Genomic DNA, 16,263 nt, shown 5'->3' with positions numbered 1-16,263 from the left:
AGAAAATTATATGAAAACATACATATAGTAAGAAAAAATAATTTTCAATCTTGGTAATTAAAAATAATCAACAATGTTTTCATTATTTTCAGTAACCTAAGTATCTGGGAATTGATTACAGTGAAAAAGCAACCTGTGAGTAGCTGTGCAATTAATATTTATAGTGAGATATTGACTTATTACGTGTACTTGGGTAGGTCATGTTATCTTACTTATGCTTCTGTGTCTCTGAAGTGACAATACTATTTGCCTTTTCATCCACCTCCTCTGCAAAGATGCTCTGCAAATAAATGAGGTAATGTTTGGGGAATGTTTGCAGCTTGGGAAAGAAACCCACTGCATACATCGAAGAATATTCCATATTCAAGCCTGGTATATTTTGCCTCTGTTTTAAATTGAAATTGTACTGTTTAAGTTCTTGGGTTCTGACCAAAATCTGGGTCAACATAAGAGAATAATTATTTTTAATGTTAATTCTGAGTCTCTGTTCCCATCTCCTGCACGTGTAAGGGAAAACTGTAGGAAATAAACAAAGCACATAAATCAAGCTTTGGAAGAGAAAAATCTCTATCTGGAAGGATTTCTTTTTTCTTTTTTTATTTTTTTTCTTTTTCTTTTTTTTTCAATGATGAGCGTGCCCACTATTTCCCTAGAGGAATATTTCGGTCCAGGAAGGAGGATAGTGCATTCAGTGTGAGTGTGTGTGTGTGTGTGTGTGTGTGTGTGCTGTGCGTGCGCGCCCGCGGAGAGAGGGGCGGGGGAGGCGGATGAGGAGGATGAGATCATAGTTTCAGGATCCTCAGGAAACCCTGGTACTGGCAGCAGCCAGCCTCTGCTGTGCCCACATGACCCACAACTCTGGCAGCGGACCCGGCACTTCCAACATTATTAAATAATAAGAAAGCGGCCCCTACTCCAGGCTCAAACCTCCCTGCAGACCAATGGACGCCTTCTAAGAGTTTGGCGAGTCGGTGACTGAAGCGCCCGTCCATTCCAAGGTGTGTGCAAGGCGTTTTCTTCCTTGACAGCTCCAGAGTGGGGGAGGGCGCGGGGGTGGAGGAGGTCCGTGTGCCGGGCGAGGAGTGGGCGCGAGACCGGGCTGCCGCGCTGCCCACGGCCGCCCGGTGCAGCGGGGCCCGCCGCGGGGCGGGAGGTGCACATGACGCGCAGCCCCGAATGCGCAGGGACCGCAGCCGCCTACGGCGCCGGGGCGCGGGCAAAGGCGGCTCGGCGCTGGAGCAAGGGCAGGCGCCGCACACCGAGCAAAGTCAAGAGTGGAAGCGAGCGGAGAGCGCCGGCGGGGGCAGGGATTCGCCTCAACGCCCACTCGCGGGGTTCCCACCTGTGCGCCGGCGCCGGCCGCGGCTAGCGCGAAGCATGTGCCGGGCGCCGCAGCCAGGACTGCGGCGCGGCGCCTCCCCGGGCGGCGGGCGGCGCCTCGGGCCCGCGGGGCGGCGGTAGCGGCTGCTGCAGGATGTCCGGCCTGGGGGCGCGGGGCCGCGCAGGTAAATCTCCTCCGCCCTCGAGGGCCCCCGCAGCGCGGCAGCCCCCGCTGCTGCCGTGGCGCCGCTCGGGGGGTCGCAATGGCAGCTGGCTCCCTCGCGTCGCGGGTTGAGTTGTTTTTGTCGTGGTCGCTGCCCTCTTGGTCATCCTCGCGTGCTGAGCTGCTGGGAGGTGGCGTGTCTACCTCCATTAGGGATGATACTCACGTCGGGGAACAGTCTGAGGGGTGTTGACCGGGACATCCGTGATGGGTTCCTTTGCAGCCAGCGGCGTCCTCTCGTGTTGCAATGCACTGCGGTGCCAGGGCCGATGCCAGAGTGGGAGTGGGCTCTGGGCCCTGGGGACCGGGGGCGGCGGGGGCGGGTGGGGACGGGGGTTAGTGTCTTCGGCTTTTATAGCCTGTTGCCCACTTCGAAGTTTTCTGCTGGACAGAGGGCAGGCGGGAGGTTCCTTCTGTTATCCGGAGTGGGAGGTGGAGAGAGGTGTCTGTCAAAAGACCAAAGCCAAAGAGAGAAGAGGGGTGGCGACGGTGGGGCTGGGACTCAATGGTACCACTCCTGGGACTTGATGGTAAAACTTTGCTCTTTGGCAGGCTTAGGGTATGGCTTTGGAAAGATAACTGTAGAACTTGGCAGGGAGAGGGCAGAGGGAGACGCAAATATTGGATGTACCTTGCAGTGAAGCTTACCATGCTTTAGGTTCTTACTCTAAAAATTGTCTTTTTAGTTGATGCTTATGTTTTCCTGTTATATGTCATCACTTGGCATTTAATGTGCTTGTGTTTCCTTTCGAATCTAAGAGATACTTGTACTGTTGAAGTGTACAGTTACTGATTTCTTTAAAAAAAAAAATGTGTTTTTTTTTCTTTTGCTTATTCCAAAGGTGGAAACTTTAGGAAAAAAGTGTTCCACATGTTCCATGGCTCTATATGGTTTAGATTGATTCACCGTCTTAATTCTTAGACCACCGGGGGGTAGATAATGTTAAGAAACAACTTTTGCAGGTGAGAAAATCCAGGCACAGAGAGGCAAAATAGCTTACCCAAGGTCATACATTTATTAAGTGTTAGAGTCTAGTTGGGCTTTTCATGCGCCCCGAATCAACTCATGATACCTAAAGTCTTCTGTATTGACCACATCTTTCTATGAAGATGAGCCTTAATAGGTATGTGCTGCATGTTCAGAATAATTAACTCTTTTTCTACTTTTTCTTCTTATTCTAACTTTCAATACTAAAATTATGGCAAATAATGTTTGAGTAGTTTCCTTTCACCACAATTAACCAAGTGTCCTACAATAATTAAAGTTGCATGTCCTACAGTGACTAAAGTTGCATTTCACAACAAAGTTGAGATTTTCAGCAGTTAAGATATATCAGCAAAGTAAATTATTATAAAGCAGATGGCTAAAGCTATATGTTTGCAATTAATTTTAAATTTCCTAGATTATTAGTCTGTTCTTTGTTCAGATCATGGCCATCGTTTTCTTCAGAACACCACCATCTTGCAGATTTTTGAGCAAGTTTAGTTGTATTTAATCCACTCACTCTGGCGAGAGTTGGGCAGTTTTAAAAGAATTATGCAATTCTCTTTGGACTATCAGTGATTAGAAGCAAGCTGTATTTTAAGGGCATTCGAGTTTGTCATGTCATTTAGCCAATTGTATGTACTTTATACAGAATTGTGTAGCAGTGAAGACTGAAATCAAATTTTCTCATTAGTTCTAAGTTGAAATACTTTTAAAATCTCCACTTGTTTTAAATGAACCATGATGTGAAGAAAGGTCTCAATGGGGTGAACTCCAACTTACATGGAGAATTACTCTCACATATTTAGAGAATTACTCTTCGTTTGAGCTTATCATAGAGCTTTCACAGTATTCATTTTATTGGGCAGATGTCTCAAGTCTTCATCTGTTATTTTTTTTCAAGTAAACTTTAATTGCTTCTTCACATAACGAGTTTCAAAATTATTTTGACATTCATAGATTTCCTTTAATTCTCATCTTTCACTTTAATTAAATTCAATATATATAATTTCAAACTCACACTCAACATTATAAGTAAAAAGAGACTAGAATCCAACTAAACAGCACGGAACCATGATCTGTGGATATGAGAAAAAATATTCATCTCTTCAATGGTTAACCATCCCCTCCCCGCAACACACACACACACAAACACACACACACAGCAGAATTATGGCTACATCTTTATTTTGGGATGCTACAGTGCAGTCCTGTGGTCAGAGTGGTTGTATGCCATCAGTCACAAGTGTTTTTGATATTGAAATTGAATTGATTTTTCCAAGTCCATTTATATATAGTGTTGATTGTTATCAAGACAAATTCTGTGATACATATATATATCCTTTCTTAACTCAGTGTTCCAGTTTTCTAGCTTCTGTTACTTATTTTAGAGACAGCTTGCTACTTTTATCTCACTTGGTAGTTTTGACATGACCTTTTCCTTTCAAGTCCCACACCTCTAGTTTGAAAGAACTGTACTGTCTCTGCTTCTACAGAGCCTCTTTTCTCCAGGTGTGGGGTGCAAGAGTGGGGTTCAATAGTGAGCAGAAATATCTGTGAGCCCTGACTGCATAGGGGGACAAGCTTTAATAAAATAATTATACCAATAAATTTTTACTTGTAAGTTGAGGTAAGTTTCCTGAATGAAAGAAGGAGTTCTATGAGAATATCTATTAAAGGATTCTGTACTAGACATGGAGGTCAGGACAAGATGCCTGAAAAGTCACATATTTGTGCAGGAATGACACGTGAGAGGGTGTGTACTAATTCCAGTAATCTTTTACTAAATGCTTGCATGTTAATTTTCTGAATTGTGTTCTGAATCAGAGATGTGTATCACTCTAGTTATCTCTTTACTTCTGTATTCACCAGGAGACACACTGTTTCACCTCATTATCCATCCGTGGACATGGGGGGAGGGTTTACAAAACTGTCAGTACTTTTTTCAAAGCATGTGGGGCATGTGCTAGCTTTATGTGGTTACTCACCTATTTGCAAAGAGTTATTTAGATTTAATGTAATATAGTCATTTTCTTTCTTTTCCTTGGCAACTGCTTTCAAACTAAAAGAAGTTGTTCTCTGTGGTTTGGGAGGTTTGTTGTTGTTGTTTTTGTTAAAGTGCCAGGATGTCTCAAAATAGAACTTTAATTGATTTATCACACAGTCACTGACATTCTCTCAAGTACCCAAAAGAAAAGAGGAGGCTCCATAGTGATGGAGATGATATTGAGTGCTAAAGCTGCTGGGGAAATTCATAATAATGAGTTCAAGCAAACGTAAGAGTGACTAAATTTATTGAACACTTACTATGTACTGAGCATCATTCTGTGGTCTCTACATAAATTATGTGATGTATTCTTTACAAAAGCCATATGAGGCTTGCATACCATTATCCAAAACTGAAGCACAAGGAGGAGAGTAACCCTGACCACTGTCACATAGTTCGAGATGGTCTTTATTTATTTATTTATTTATTTATTTTTTTTGAGGCGGAGTCTTGCTTTGTGGCCCGGACTGGAGTGCAGTGGCCGGATCTCAGCTCACTGCAAGCTCCGCCTCCCGGGTTTACGCCATTCTCCTGCCTCAGCCTCCCAAGTAGCTGGGACTACAGGCGCCTGCCACCTCGCCCGGCTAGTTTTTTTGTATTTTTAGTAGAGACGGGGTTTCACCGTGTTAGCCAGGATGGTCTCGATCTCCTGACCTCGTGATCCGCCCGTCTCGGCCTCCCAAAGTGCTGGGATTACAGGCTTGAGCCACCGCGCCCGGCCTCGAGATGGTCTTTAAAACAAAGCATTCTGATTCCCTGTTTCATACTATTAAATATTGATGTATAATACCTGGCTCAGAATCTTACTGCTGAATTAAATTTCCATTGCTGTTGAAAATCATAACACTACCTAATCTGATGTTTTGATTGTTCTTTTTTTAAAAAGCAGTGGAAAAATAGAACTTCCTTTATATGAATGTTTTTGCCCCATATTTTATAGGTGAAAAATATACAAAACATGAAGATATATAAATACTAGACAAAAACAGATGACTAGTAGATTATGAGAAATGTTTCATTATATTATGTATTTTTAATTCAAAAATGGTAAATTAAGCACCATTTGAAACTATTAAAGTTGTTAAAATCAAAAGTATAAGAGTATCTATATTAGCATTTTAAATGATCAGGCAAAATATCTTTAACAGCTAAAGATTCTGTGATCATTCATTAATGTAAGAATTTTAAGGCTGGGCGCGGTGGCTCAAGCCTGTAATCCCAGCACCTTGGCAGGCTGGGGCAGGGGGTGGATCACCTGAGGTCAGGAGTTCGAGACCAGCCTGGCCAATATTGTGAAACCCTGTTTCTACTAAAAATTCAAAAATTGACCGGGCGCGGTGGCTCATGCTTGTAAACCCAGCACTTTGGGAGGCTGAGGCAGGCAGATCACGAGGTCAGGAGATCGAGACTATCCTGGCTAACACGGTAAAACCCCATCTCTACTAAAAATATGAAAACAAATTAGCTGGAGTGCTGGTGGGCACTTGTAGTCCTAGCTACTCAGGAGGCTAAGGCAGGACAATGGTGTGAACCTGGGAGGTGGAGCTTGCAGTGAGCCGAGATCGCACCACTGCGCCTGGGCAACAGAGCAAGACTCCATCTCAAAAAATTAAAATAATAATAATAATGTAACCATCTAAAAATGATTTATTCCTCAATTTAAAAGTAGATTCATCAATAACTGATGCTCTCATTCTTTTCCAGTGAGAGTTGTATTTAGTCAAGGAATAATAAAAGCAATGGTTTATTTTTGAGTGAATGCATGTGGTAGCCTATTTGACAGCAAGTGAAAGCCAAGAACAGTGCCAATACCTGCCCACAGCAACCAAATTGGGTTTTCTGAACAGATTTGATAGTATCAACATGGTACAGAAATCAGAACAGCTATGTGTGTATCTTTTCTTGTCACCTACCCCAAAATAGACAAAAGTATAATTTCTGCTATCACACATTGTTATAAAAAGTATGCAAACATATAAATCATACTATACATTTATTTTGCGTTGCCAAATGTAATCTGCATAATTGGAATATATTCAATCAGTACTTGTAATTAAACATTTTATTTGGAGATAATTCGAGGTCCATATGCAGTTGTAAGGAGTAATACAGAGATCCCGTGGTCCTTTTACCCAGGTTTCCCCAATGGTAAATTCTTGCAAAATGATAGTACAATATCACAACCAGGATGTTGACATTGATACATTGGTGAACAAATTCCAGCACCAGGATGATAATTCCTATTGCTCTTCTATGGCCACACCAACTTGGCTCTAACCACCACCCACCTCCAACCCCTTAATCCCTTGCAATCATTGATATGCTCTCTATTTCTATAATTTTGTCATTGCAAGAATATTATATAAGTGGAATTATACATTATGTGAACTTTTGGGATTGGTTTTTCCACTCAGCATAGTTTTCTGGAAATTCATCTAGGTTGTTGCATGTCTCAATAGCTTATTCTTTTCTGTTGCTGAATAGTATTTTGTGGCATACATGAGCTATAGCTTGTTTAACCATTCACCTATTGAAAGACATCTGGGTTTTTTTTTCCAATTTTTTTAACTACTACAACTAAAATGTTTTGTAGTACTATAGACATTCGTGTAAATATTTTTGTATTAATGTATTATAAGTATTAATTTCTTTGGGATAAATTCCCAGAAGTTGCATGTTTACTTTTATAAGAGATTACCAAACTTTTCCAGAGTGAATGTGCCGTTCTACATCCCCATCGACAATATATGAGAAATTAGTTTCTCTATATCTTCACTAGCATTTGGTGTTATTGCTGTGTTGTATTTTAGCCACTCTGATAGGTGTGTAGCAATATTTCGTTGTGATTTCAATTTGCGTTTCCTTAAGACTAATGACGGTGAACATCTTTTAATGTGCCTATTTGTCATTTAAATATCTTCCTTGGTGAGATGTCTTTTCATTTTCTATTTGGAATGTTTGGGAATTTTTTATGCTATGTTTTGAGAATTCTTTATATATTCTCAATAATGGTTCTTTGTAAGATATGTGGTTTGCATTGGGAATATTTGTTTGGATTTATTTTGGGGTTTCTTATTCTTTGGAAACCTATTACATAGATTTATATATAAGTAACTATTGAACTCATAATAGATTGAGTCCTCCCACCTTGGTTTTTTTTTTTTCAAAATTGTTTTAGCTATTCTGATTCCTTTGACTTTTCATATAAATTTTAGAATTATCTTGTCTATATTAACAAAAAATCTTAATGGGATTTTGATAGGAATTATGTTAAAACGACTTAGCAGTTTAAGGACAACTGATGTTTAATCCATACACGTGGCATGTTTCTCCATTTATGTGAACATCTTTGATACCTTTTATCAGTGATCTGTAGGTTTTGGGATTAAGTCTGGTACATATATTACTGGACTTACATATGAGTAACTTTTAAGCAATTTAAAATAATAATGTATTTTTAATTTCAGTGTTGAGGTATTCAGTGCAAATATATTGAAATTTAATTGATTTTTATGTTTATCTAGTATCCTGGGAACTTCCTGAACTCACTTATTAATTCTATATGTCTGTGTGTGTGTGTGTGTGTGTGTGTGTGTGTGTATAGTTGTTGTTGCTTGTTTTGATACTGAGTCTTGTTCTGTTGCCCAGGCTGGAGTGCAGTAGCATGATCTATGCCCACTGCAACCTCCACCTCCCCGATTCAAGCAGTTCTCCTGCCTCAGCCTCCTGAGTAGCTGGGATTACAGGAACCCACCCCCAGCTAATTTTTGTATTTTTCGTAGAGAGGGGGGTTTCACCATGTGGGCCAGGCTGGTCACGAACTCCTGACCTCAGGTGATCCATCTGTGTCAGCCTCCCAAAGTTCTGGGATTACAGGCATGAGCCACCGTGCCCAAGCAGTTCTATATTTTTTTGGCACATCATAGTTGTATATGTTAATGAGGTAAAATGTGATGTTTTTATATGTGTGTTCAATGTGATATGTTGAATCATGCTAATTAACAGATTAATTAGCAGATGGTAGACCACCATCATGTCATCTGAAAACAGAGAAAATTTTATTTATTTCTAATCTATATGCCTTTTGTTTCATTTTCTTGTCCTATTGCACTGGCTAGAACTTCTGGTACTGTATAGAATAAAAATAGAGAGTGCAAGCATCTTTGCCTTTTGCTAATCTTCAGTGGAAAGCATTCAGTCTTTCTGCATTAAGTATAATGTTATCTGTAAGTTTTATGTAAATGTTATTTATCACATTGAAGAATTCCACTTTGATTTCCATTTTTTCCTGAGTTTTAAAAAAAATCACAAATAAGATTTTTGTCAAATGCTTTTCTTCACCAAATAATGTGATCATATGATTTTTCTTCTTTAGCTTCTTAGTATGTTGGAGTACATTGATCAATTTTTAACTATTGGACCAGCCTCGCATCCTTGCAATAAACTCCATTTATTCACTATGTATGATTAATTCTTTGTATGAATTACCAATTTGATTTGCCAATGTTTTGTTTAAGATTTTTACATCTATATTCAAATGAGGAATATTGACTTGTAGTTTTCTTTTTTTTGGTACTGTTTTTGATATTAATATCAGGATAATACTAGCTTTATAAAATGAATAGGGATGTGTTTGCTCTTCTATTTTCTGAAAGAGATTACATAGGATTCGTGTTATTTTTTTAAAAAAACCTTTGGTAGAATTGTCCAGTGAAATCACCTGGGCTGGGAGATTTCTTCTTTAGAGTGTTTTTGGTTTTAGTTATGGGACTTGATTTCCTTAATATCTATATGAGTGTGCTAGGGCTGACATAAAATACCACAGACTGTGGCTTAAACAACAGAAATTTATTTCCCCACAGTTCTGGAGGTTAGAAGTCTAAGGTCATGGTGTTGGCATATTTGGTTTCTTCTGAGGCCTCTCTCTTTGGCTTGTAGATAGCTAAGTTCTCACTGTGTTTTCACATCATCTTTTCCTCCGTGCTCAAGCATCCCTGGTGTCTCTCCGTGGGTCCAAATTTCCTCTTTGTGTAAGGACACCAGTCAGATTGGATTAGGCCCTAAACACACCCTAACAGCTACATTTTAATTTAAACTTTTTTTTATCTTAATCACTTTCTTTAAAAGTCCTATCTCTAGTAGAGAAGTCACGTTTTGAGATCCTGGGGGTTAGGACTTCAACATATGAATTTGTAGGGTGACACAATAATGATCTGTTTCATATTGTGTGAGTTACTGTGGTTTAAGTTGATTGAGGAATTGTTCATTTCATCTCAGTTGTCAAATTTATTTGTGTAGAATTACTCCTAATATTTCAAATTATTCTTTGGATGTCTGCTTGGTCTTTAGTGCTATTCCATGTTTCATTCCTGATGTTACTAATTTGTGTCTTCTCTCTTCTTTTCTGTCAGTTTTTCTAGAGGATTTCAATTTTATTCATCTGTTAAAAGAACATATTGTTTCATTAATTTTTCTCTATTATTTTTCTGTTCTCTATTTCATTGATTTCTGCTCTTATAATTGTTGTTTTATCCTATTTTTCTTGGAGAAAGATAATATCTTTTTCTATATTCTTGGCAGGGAGCTAAGATTATTGGTTTGAGATCTTCTTTTCTAATGTATGCATTTAGTGCTGTAGATTTCCCTCTCAGTTCTGCCGTCACGGTATCCCATACATTTTTGTATATTGTATTTTCATTTTAATTTAGTTGAATGTATTTTTAAATTTCCTTGAGATTTCCTCTCTGACTAATTGGATATTTAGAATTATAGTGAGAACACATGCTGTATGATTTCAATTCTTTTAATTTGTTGAGGTTTATTTTAATGTGTTATACCTTGGTATATGTTCCATGGGCACTAGAAAACAATGTAAATTTGGCTATTTGGGGGCAGAGTGTTCTATAAATGCTGACTAAATCACGTTGGTTGATGTTGCTGTCAAGTTCTTATATGTCTTTGCTGATTTTCTGTCTAGTTTTCCTATTAATAAAAAAGTGTATGCCGTCTCCAGTTATAATTGTGAGTTTGTCTATTTTTCCCTTCACGTCTACCACTTTGGCTTTACATATTTTATAGCTCTGTTATTTGGTGCATACATATTTAGAATTGTTATGTCTTCTTAGTGTATTGACTTTATTATTAAATAATGCCCTTCTCTCTTTCTGGTAGTTTTATTTGCTCTGAAGTCTACTTTGTCTGATATTAATATAGACGTTTTTAATGTCATTTTTCCTTTAATGGATGTTTGCATATCCCTTTTTCCATCCTTGTACTGGCCCATATTTTATATTTTATTTGAGTTCCTTGTAGACAAAATATAGTTGGCTCTTGTTAATGCACTCTGCTAATATCTGTCTTTTAATTGGTATATTTAAACCATTTACATTTACTGTAAATATAAATACCATACTTTAGTGCTTAAATCTGCCATTTTTTGTTTGTTATCTCTATTTTGGATTTCACTGGGTTTTTTTTCCTACCATCCTGATATTGAACATTTATAGAATTCCACTTTTATGTGTATAGTGTTTTTAAGTGTGTCAGTGTATAAAGTTTGTTTGTTTGTTTTTTGAGACAGAGTCTCACTGTGTTGCCCAGGCTGGAGTGCAGTGGTGCAATCTCAGCTCACTGCAAACTCTACCTCTCGCATTCACACCATTCTCCTGCCTCAGCCTTCTGAGCAGCTAGGACTACAAGCGCCTGCCACCATGCCTGGCTAATTTTCTTTTTTTCTTTTTTTTTTTTTTCTTTTGTATTTTTAGTAGAGACGGGGTTTCACTGTGTTAGCCAAGATGGTCTCGATCTCCTGACCTCATGATATGCCTGCCTCGGCCTCCCAAAGTGCTGGGATTACAGGCATAAGCCACCACACCTGGCCAGGTGTTTTGTTTTCTTTTTTTTTTTTTTTTATCATCATTCTAAGTGTTACATCATATACACATAATTTGTCACTGGCTACTGCTGTTGTCATCTTATCAATTTGAATGAAGTACAGAAACCTTACCTCCCTTTACAACCTCCATTTATAATATGATTGTCTTAGATATTTCCTCTACATACATTTGGAACCACATCAGACAGTGTTATAATTTTTGCTTCAATAAGCAAAGACGGAAGGTCTGTTGCACTTATTGATATGTTTTGCTTACCATGTTCTTTTTTCTTGAAGTTCTAACCTTTCTTCTTTTATTGTTTCCTTTTTGTTTTAAGCACTTTTCTCTAGCCATCCTTTGTGAGCAGGTCAGATCTGCTAGTGACAAAATATTTTTGTTTTCCTTTAGCTGAGAATGTCTTGATTTTTCCTTTCTTCCTGAAAGATTTTCACTGGATATAAGATTCTAGGCCTTTTCTTAAAGCAATTGAAAAATGTTGTGTTACTTCCTTTGTACTCCATGTATTCTGATGAAAATCCATTGTCATTCTAATGGGTTTTCTCCTTTGGTAAAGTAACATTTATCTCTTGCTGTTTTGTCTTTAATTTTCGTAAATGTGACTATGATGTGTCTTGGCATGGATATCTTTGGAGAGTTTTTTTTTGGCATTCAGATTTACTCAGGTGTTTAAATCTGTAGGTCTATGACTTCTGTCAAATTTGGGAAGTTTTCAGCCATTTTTAGCAATTTTTCAGCCTCGTCCAATTTTTCCTTTTCTTCAGGTCTCCAAGACATAAATGTTAGACCTTTTTATGTTATTGTCACACAGTGTATTGATTTTTTATGGCTGCTGTAACAAATTACCATACAGTTCGTGCCTTACAGAAGTGCACATTTACTTTCTTGTGGTTCTGAAGGCCGGAAGTCAAAAATCAGTTTCATAGGGCTAACATCAAGGTATTAGCAATGCTGCTTCCTTCTGGAGGTTCTAAGGATAATCTATTTCTTTGGTTTCTCTAGCTTCTAGAGGCACCTGTATTCTTTGACTTACAATCCCTTCCTTGATCACTCCAATTTCTTTCCGATGTGATCGTATCTCCTACTTGCTTTTCTGTGGCCAGGTTTATCTCTGCTCTCTGCCTCCCTCTTTTAAGGACACTGTGATTACATTTAGGACCCACCTAGATAGTGCAAGTCACTCTCCCTATCTGGAGAGCTGTAGTATAATCACATCTACCAAATCTCTTTTTCCATTCACAGCTTCCAGGGATTGGAGCCATTCTGCTGAATACCTTTGGGAGCCATTATTCAGTTTACCACACACAGGTTTCTGAGGCTCTCTTTCTCTCTCTTTTTATTCGCTAATCTGTTTTCTCTGTTACTCAAATTGAGTGATTTCTATTTTTCTATCTTGTAGCTCCCATGTTCTCTTCTGTCACTCACATTCTGCTATGGAGCCCACCCACTGATTTTTATATTTTGGTTATTTTTTTCAATTCTAAAATTTCTACTTAGTTTTTCCTTATGTGTTCTATTTCTTGGCCAAAGATTTCTGTTTTTTCATTTGTTTGAAGAGTGTTATTAATCATTCAATTGAAATGTTTTTCTTATGACTGCTTTAACAATTTTGTCAAATAATGCTAACATCTCTGGGATCTTGTTTTTGGCATCTGTTGATTGTCATCTTTCATTCAGTTTGAGATCTTCCTGGTTCTTGGTATGATGAATGATTTTCAATGGAAACTTGGCCATTTTCTTATATATTAAGAGACTGAATCTTATTTAAACTTTCTGATTTAGCCAAGTTCCACTAACATCACCTCAGTGAGCATCAGTGGCAGGTGGGGAGTAGAAATCAGGTTCCTCACTCAGTCTCCCTTGACACCTGAAGGGACTTCACATTACTGTAGGGCAAAGTGGGAATCCGGGCTTCTCACCAGGTCTTCACTGATTCTTCAACTGTGAAGGGTAGAAGTGCCTCCTTTCTGTTCCCCATGTGGTCTCTCCACTGACACACTAGGGGGACAGAAGAGGTGGCCTAGTGACTGCTGGGTCTTAATGACAGTCTTGACTCTCCATTTTTTTTTTTTGAGACGGAGTCTCGCTCTAGCCCGGGCTGGAGTGCAGTGGCCGGATCTCAGCTCACTGCAGGCTCCGCCTCCCGGGTTTACGCCATTCTCCTGCCTCAGCCTCCGGAGTAGCTGGGACTACAGGCGCCCACCACCTCAACCGGCTATTGACTCTCCATTAAGCCACCCGTGACACCATTCCAGCAGAGAAGGAGAAGGGAGACTCAGTACTGCAAGGTAGGTGTAGAACTCCAGGATCCTCCCATAGTTACTATTGACAACATAGTGGTGGTGAAGAATAGGGGAGTCTTTATTACCATTCGTGAAAATGAAAGTCCCAGCTTTTTAATTGGCCTTCTATGGCATCATCACGGTGGGGATGCGAGAAGTTGGGGTGTCTCGTTACAGCTTGGCAAGGGTGGAAGTGTAGGTTTTCTACACAGCTTGTGTTGGCATCAGTGTGGTAGAGGCACAATTATTTCTGTCATCTGTGGCTATAATAGAGCAGTTATTGCCTAAATTGGTTTTTTATCTAGCTATGATGCTCTTTTCCTGTTCCTTAGGTCAGAGAGAGTGTGGTTTTATTGGCACCCTTTTAAAAGTTGTGCCTGATGGCATTTCTGGGTTTCCAGTTTCTTTAGCCCCAAGTACTGGATATGTGAGGCAACACACAATTTCAGGGAACTCACCATCTTGTCATTCCTTGAGCTCTGAGGTACCCTAGCTGATTTGTCTTCTTTTCTCCAGCTTTCAGTGTCTTTGTATGTTTATTTTATGTATAAAATACAGGGGTTTTAGTTGTACTTAGTAAGAAGAGTAGGGAAGTGTTTTTTTCTCCTCCTTCACAGAAGCAAAAGCCCAATCTATATGTTTTATGCAAGCGTAATCTGAGAAAAATCACTCCCATTGATTCTCAGAGGATAAATCTCAGAGGGTTACTGCTTATCTGTTTCTGAATAATCAGCACTTGACAGGTAACTGGGATGAGTGAGTCCTCAAGTGGTGATGCAGATAGATGTGTTCACAGTGCAGTCCATCAGTGTAGGATTCATGGACCTTAGGCAGGTACTCTTACTCCCCCAAATCAATTCTCTCTCCCCTCCTGGAAAGCCATTACTGTAGGCTGTGGCATAGTTGGAGATTTCCCCTACTCTCAGAGGTGTCTTCTCTAGTGGGATTCTGGAACCACATCATCCCAGCTCTTGCACTACTCTCACTAAATGCTCTTTATTTGCAGGAATACCATCCACCTGAAATGTAGTTTTGAACCAGTAAGTGCATGAGAAAATGTTTATAAACTAAGAAATGGTGAACACAAAATCCATATTTAAACTCTAAGGAGCACCTCCTAGAAAGTATTCTTATTAATTTCTTTTGATGTAAAAATTATGCATTAAAAATAAATGTACTGATTTGTCAAGTTGTTTGATCACTACTTGGTAGGTTAAGTACAAAAGATGGAGCTAAGAATTCCCTGCTTGAAACCAATATGCTGAGGAATTACAGCTGACACAGAGGAGATCATAAAGAACAACAGTCTAGAGAAATTCATAAAAAAGACAAATCAAGTTATTAACATTGTAGCCAACCTTGAAATTCTCACTCTACTAGAGCAATGGTTCTCAAAGTGTTGGCCTCAGCAGCATCGGCACAACTTTGGAACTCTTTGTTAATGCAAATTCTAAGTGTCTATCCTGGACCCACTGAATGACAAACTATGGGGATAGATCCCACAATCTGTCTTGTAGTCACCTCTCCAAGGGATTGTGCTACACACTGAAGTTGAGAACCACTGCACTAGAGTAACCCCTCCAACCATTGTAAAATATGCTAAATTTATGCTTTCAGTGATCCTTGATGTATCAGTTTAGGTTTTTGGAAAATGTATTTATTGTGTTTAACATTTTGTGTGCTTATATTATAAATGTTTTTTCAAGTAAATATAGTAAGGAAATTAAAAATGCATTACCTAAAACTGTTCCTTGGTTGATACATATGAATGATTATGCAGTTATTTTCTGTCCTTAACCCAGATCTACTCCATGTCTGATTTTGTGGTTGACATCAAAAAAATGAGCCAGGCCTATACTTCCCTCATGTTGTTTCTCATAGTTGCCAAGTCATACATTAATGGATTTTGTAGCTGTTTTTACGTTCTTTTCTAGAGGTGACACCCGTCATTAAGGTATTTGGAGGCGAGAGTGGGGGTGTCTCTGCATTATTTGAAGAAGATGCTTTTTAGGAGATCTTGTCACACAGTATTGTTAGAGACAGATGCATATGTGGATGTCCAAATTAATCATTGTCATTACCACATCAGCTCCACCATGGGGGATTCACTGTTTACTGTATGCTGGCATTTTTCTCTGGGGTCATGTGAGATTAAAGGAAATCTTGGCTAAAAGGCTGTCCTGATGAAGGAAAAGCTGCATTTTTATATAGATATTTTATAAGTGAGATATAGTTCCAAACCCCAGGATAGGGTAAGACAAAATCAACAAGAAGTAAAAGGTTAAAAGGTCTTAAAATGTTTTGTGATGGTACCGAAATATGGACAGATACAGATTTGAGAAGTAGTCTGTGGCTTCCAGCCCTGAATATGGTTATTTCATTGTATTTTAAGGACAATATTGTATATAATTTTACACTTTCAGCTAGCAATTTGCTAAACTGAGAGGGCATAATTGGTATTCACATAGTGTCCACCTCTTCTGATGAATAATATTTTAGCTTTTGGATTAGGC

General features: G+C 39.0%; 1 protein-coding gene across 3 annotated transcripts in view; it reads left to right on the top strand.

Moving 5' to 3' along the window:
- The first annotated feature begins 773 nt into the window (after window positions 1-773).
- Window positions 774-16,263, top strand: part of DTNA (dystrobrevin alpha) — a 401,494-nt gene continuing 386,004 nt past the window's right edge. For 2 of the 3 annotated variants that reach the window (XM_033178014.1, XM_033178018.1), the window contains exon 1: window positions 796-998. The gene's annotated coding sequence lies outside the window, so the exon portion shown is untranslated. Of the gene's footprint in view, window positions 999-16,263 lie in introns of all 3 variants that reach the window. The other variant, XM_033178011.1, reaches the window with a different exon arrangement.

The sequence above is a fragment of the Trachypithecus francoisi genome, unplaced genomic scaffold (assembly GCF_009764315.1).
Source record: "Trachypithecus francoisi isolate TF-2019V2 unplaced genomic scaffold, Tfra_2.0 Lachesis_group19, whole genome shotgun sequence".
Classification (NCBI taxonomy): Eukaryota; Metazoa; Chordata; class Mammalia; order Primates; family Cercopithecidae; genus Trachypithecus; species Trachypithecus francoisi.
The sequence above is the reverse complement of the archived record's forward strand: the minus strand, read 5'-3'. Positions and strand labels throughout refer to the sequence as shown.